Genomic DNA, 5,771 nt, shown 5'->3' on the forward strand with positions numbered 1-5,771 from the left:
AATGTAACCCCCACCTCTGTCCAAAATATGCATTTGTGCCCACCTGACCGTTTGGCCCAAACTTTAGAGCCGCAGCCTTTTGAAAACAAAAATGGTTCCAGTTTAACCCCACCACACAATGGGATGTAACCTTCATGCTAATTAAATATACATCCTTTATCAAATTCTTGTTAAGCCATTTTTCCGACTCCAACTCTCATGCAAAATCAAAATAAAATCATCAATTTTATACAAATCAACTTATTGTTCTTCATGAACCACAAATCATCACTTCCATCCCATGAACAGCACCACAACTAATCACTCACTTCTTCAGCTGCGCCACTGTCCCATCTGACAGCCAAGCCTGCTTTCCACACAATATCATCATAGACACACTTCAACAATTATGTAGCGACCTGGTTAACCCAGTTACCCTTCGCCCTAGACAAAAATATAAGTCTCTAAGGTCGAACTATTGAGGTCGCCAGTCATCCGTCCTGCTATATCAGCGATGCCTTCACCCTTTTTTTTTTTCACGAGTCCCCGACTCGTATTGGTGGCCTGGCCGATCCAATCGACCCCGACCTTAGGCAACAGTATAAGTTCTGTTAGGTTATGGATTTTAGTTATTGATCTGACTCCAAATTGCGATCAACACTTAACACATAAATTGCTATGTCCTAATCCACACACTGGCGCACCTAACAATTTTGCGAGTTCGTTCTGTCAAAGAGAAGACCAGTAGATCAATCAGACCAAATTTACCAATTGTTTATTCCTGACAAAGCGCACTAATACAAGCCTGGGTCCCGGGTCCCTCACACTAAAACTCGTGCGTTTTTGTGACCACCAAAAGACGACACATTCTTCCGGGTTGCCCAGTTTTAAAGAAACACAATATGAATATTAAAGCATGCAAAATATTGTGAGATGATTGGTCGATGGCCATCTCCTCCCCGTGTCGGTGTCATCGCTGAGGTCAGGTGGTTGGATTTTCCCGCGAAGCCCGGGCCACATAGACGTGCTGTTGTTCTCGTTCCTCAACGACCTTGAGGTGTTCTCGTCCGGTACTCCCTGTCTGGGCCTATACACAACACTTCAACGAAAACAAGTTCATGCTGTTTGCCTGCACATTCTTCGCCCCCCACCAATCCACACGAGCACTCCGATACTAGATATTAATAAGATTATAAGTTTAACACAACCTTAAAAAATATGTTTGCAAACTCCCGAAAGCACATTTCCCTTTACGTAACATTCAGAGTTATTCAAATAACTTTTACATAAATAACACGTTTATCAAACCATCGGTGTCACTTTCATGAAGCTAAGCAAAGTTACAAGCTACAACACAGCTATAAGCTACGCTACAAAGCTACGCTACAAGCTACGCTGCAAGCTACGCTACAAGCTACGCCGAAAGCTGCAAGCTACAAGCCACAAAGCTACAGAACAGAAAACAACATCATGCCTGGAGATAGACACAAAGGTCGATCTTGGAAACGAGGGACCTCCTCACGACCAGCATTAACAATTCGATCTGTGAATATCAAAGGGTTCTCCTCTGCAAAACGAACAATCTTAGCCGCCCTGCACAGCACCGGACTTAGCAGAGTTTATTGAGAAGGGACAGAAATGTGTTCAGCTGTGGCTGAACCACATCTAGCCAAGCCTTGTAATTAACTGCCTTGTAGCCACGATAAGAAGAACTCCAATTAATTAAATCCATCGATCATCCTTTATGTAAACAATGCCACGCGTATGTGGCGCGTATGCATACGCGCCGCGTATGCGCCGCACCGCTGACATCGGACTCGTTGTAAGTTGCATTTCTAATTACTCCACAGACCCATATAACGATATATAAAGTATATTTCAAATAACTATCATATTACAACAATATTATCAAACCATCTGTGTCACTCCAAATCATTAAATCTATCGATCAAATTCCTCATCCTGTATGTCAACAACGCCGCGCACGCATCGCAAAGATCTAGTATGTAACTATATTGTAGCGTTAAAGTACCAGGAAAGACGTGGGTTTGGTAAACGACTCTTTATTTAACAAAACAAGAGTTCAACGAGCCAACAACTACTGAACTGTAACGATAAAAACATATACAAGTTGCTACACGAAATATAATATATCAAATAACTATAACATAAATAAGTTTTTCAAAAGACAGAGTCAACCCGAAAAATAAATGCAATTCTATATAAGATATTCCATGCAAATCATGCAATAAATCGTACATCGGAGAGACAGGGAGGAACTTCATCACAAGAAAAACAGAACACAAGAAGGAGTGTGAGAAGGAGACAGCAACAAGACAAACAAGAGCAATAAAACTACAAGCAGAACAGGAACACTGTAAGTCAGCCATTACCGACCACTGTAAAAGAGAAAACCACATCATGGACTGGGAAAAGGGCAGAGTCATCCGCACTGAAGAAAACAAACATCAGCGTTGGATCAGGGAGGCCATTGAGATCCGCAAGCAGGGCCCGAGGACCATCAACAGGGATGAGGGAGCCCACATGCTCTCTACAACCTGGAACAGCATCCTGGAGAGGTGAACGGACAGCAGAAGGCGTGACTCACCTGTCAAATCTGACAGGTGAGCCACGCCTTCATCCATCAGCTGATAAAGACGCGTCACAACCACGCGTGGCACTCTGATGAAGGCGGAAGAACCCGCCGAAACATGTCAGGTAATGCACCTAAAATAATTTGTTTGATATAAAAGAACTCTACCACTAGGCCACTGAACTGGAGCTTGTGTATTGTTTTTAGTTTATATAAACTTTTAGCTTTTTTAAAGAATTTTCTTAGCAGAAGCACTGATTTTTAATTTTTAATTTCGTTGTACATGTGTCAATGACAATAAAGATCTATCTATCTATCCGTGTAACTAATGAAGTTCTGACGCTATGCCCAGTTTTTGTTTTTTTGACTCTACCACGCATAAAAGCGGGTGGAGACTCTAAACTGCCCTAATTACAGCAAACCTGAAGACAGAGGTAAGTGGTTTCTCAGGTATCACCCCTCCAACTTGAAATTTTATTTTCGATAAACATCTTCGATAAACACTGAGGCATGTGCCTAGTTCATTTATTAATTTATTATTTTAACCTGGACTGATGTGTTGGTGTGCAAATTATTTCCAAACTGGGTGGAAGTTAATCAAGTATTCTAAGATCCTCTCTTTTTATTTACGATACTCGGAAAAAATATTGTCCTGTTGTCAAAATGGTCTTTTTCTGAGGTACATTCTGATGAATTTGGTATGAATTAACTCCATCAGATGCATGAAAGTGAAAATAAGTTGTAAAACAAGCATAGGCGGCACTTTTAAATCTGCTATATTGTTTTACCCGTGAAAATTAATGCTGTGTCATAAGAAGGCTGTTCAAAGTCTGCAAGCAAGGCTTTTGCATGAGGAAAATTGGCTGTCCGTGTGTGCACAATGGGACAAAATGGCCATACCCATGTGCTTGCAATTTGAGTTAACGAGGAATGACATTGCTGGTTTAAAGTTAAAGTCGATACACAAACAAACAAGGGATAATTAGTAAAATCACATGTTACAAAAACAAGCAACATTTAATGTTGCTTTGGCTGCTTTCGGTCATCCTTTTTGCAATTAGTTCGAGTGAAGGCTAAAAATGCTTCACCTTGTCCCCAAATGCAGCAGTGGGATATGCATGTGCCAGATTGCGAAGTACTTTGCACATTTTTAGACATTCACTTCACATACTTGGAGTCACATTGAAAAAAAAAAATGATCCAAAAAATTCTGGATCTTAATTGTCACTTTCTCTTTCAGAATGAACAGAAAAGTCATAAACGTTAAAAGTGGTGGGGATAAGGAGGTACACCCGGGCCAGAGGCTGGAAGCCGGATGGTGCTTCAATCGTTCAAATGGACGGCAGCTACGAAATGAGACTGTTGCCCTCTGTGACGGTACCAGTGCTATCAAGTTGACCCTTTTTAGTCACCTAAAAGTCACAGAGGGCAACAGTTATGTGTTTTCCCATTTTACCACGGACGCGAGAAACCCCAACGTACTGTTTTGCAAAACCAACCAGCAAAATGTACATGGGGGCGCATGTAGAGTGTAGTGATGACTTGCAGGCTGAGGCAATCCAGTTCATCTTCCCCACGTTGGTGCCAGTGTCTCTAAGCCAAGTGCTTGAAAACCCTCCGGAGGGGCTGGTAACTATTGAGGGCCATGTTGAAAGTGTAAGTTTACTTCACGCACACATGCATGTTTAAATATATATTTAGAACTACTAAAAATACAAAAGTGTGTTCCCTTGCATTAAACATTGCAGGATAACACAATCGTATGTCTGTTTGTTCCAATTTAGAAACAGCCAAGCAGAATGGTGTCGGTACGTGGGGCTCAGTTGGTGCCATTGAGCATCGTATATGTAAAACAAGTAAGCTGTTGTAAGAGTGGCGGTGTGGAGGGAGGCCAACTTGACCCCGATCAAGGTCGGGGCATTGTACACCTTCACTCACTTGAACACCGTGACCAATGAATTTGGGCTGTCTCTCAACACGACACAATATTCAAAGATATCACTGAGTAAAGAAAAGGCTGTAAAATGGAAAAGGAATTTCATCGGTTTAGGTTGTTTTTAATGACCGAGTAGAATACTACGAATGCCGGCTTTCCATACAATCTCGTTCAAATTTTACAACTTTACGAGAAAGGCTGTTGAATTGTGACCAGCGCGTCTGCGAACAACCCCCCGTGGTGGGGACAAAACGGTACAGATAATGGAAGGACTTTATTGACACCCTGTGAATTAGTAATTGCATGTGATGTGACTGTGATGAATTGACCTTTAACTTTATAGACTTATTTGTGACCTTTGAGTTATATAATTGTTCTCAGTTTTCACCTGAGCAAACCTAATTGTGTTTTTAATCACTAGGTCTACGAGTCAACTGTTGAATTACTGGCTATAGGACTGATGATTGAAGAGGAGGAGGTCAAGTTGGTGGATGGGGAGGGGGTCGAAACAAGTATTGCCTTGAGTGTGTGGAGCAAGGCCTTTGCTGAGCCGCCAACAATACCGCAAGGTGGACTCCCACTAAAACTTGTGTATTCACAGGGTGAAGTGGTCGAATTATGTAAATTAAACCGGAAGTAACGCCAAATCATTTTTTTGCGCTTAACACAAAAAGCATTCCCCAAGATTTTTTCAGCTTCTTTGCCTTCACACGCAATTTCTCCAGAAATTGCATTTCTAGTTATGGTTATTATTATTATGATTAAACATTTATGTTATAACTTGTCTGGTTATTCTTTGCTTTTATATTCACCAATCAAAACTAAAAAATCTGACATTTGGTTAACTGCTTTATAACAATACGTATGTGTTTTACGTTGTTATATGAGTTGGTGCCCCCCAAAATAAAAAGATGTCGGCATAACGTTTTTTTTTCGACCTTGTATTCAAACACAAACACATTTGGTATATTAACACCATCAACTACATACAAGCCAACAAACACAAAATTAAAACATCAATGTTAGCATAACGTGTGTCGGCTGGCAATGGCATAGCAGCAATGCTGTCTGTCACTCACTCACTCACTCACTCACTCACTCACTCACTCACTCACTCACTCACTCATGAAGACCAATCAGCAGCGCCAGCGAGCGTTAGATGGAGGAGGGACTTTACGAGTCAGTGACGTAACTTCCCGTTCACGAACGAGTCGGGGATTGCATTTCCCGTTCACCAAAGAACGAATCTGCGAGTGAACGAAT

The 5,771-nt window shown here is 41.4% G+C and overlaps 1 long non-coding RNA gene across 1 annotated transcript; it reads left to right on the forward strand.

Annotated features, from left to right (window-relative positions):
- The first annotated feature begins 639 nt into the window (after window positions 1-639).
- Window positions 640-5,288, forward strand: LOC137841045 (uncharacterized). The gene is made up of 2 exons (XR_011088379.1): window positions 640-4,228; window positions 4,357-5,288. It is a non-coding gene; the product is annotated as an uncharacterized lncRNA (long non-coding RNA).
- The last annotated feature ends 483 nt before the right edge of the window (window positions 5,289-5,771 follow it).

Source organism: Syngnathus scovelli, chromosome 16 (assembly GCF_024217435.2).
Source record: "Syngnathus scovelli strain Florida chromosome 16, RoL_Ssco_1.2, whole genome shotgun sequence".
NCBI classification, from domain to species: Eukaryota; Metazoa; Chordata; class Actinopteri; order Syngnathiformes; family Syngnathidae; genus Syngnathus; species Syngnathus scovelli.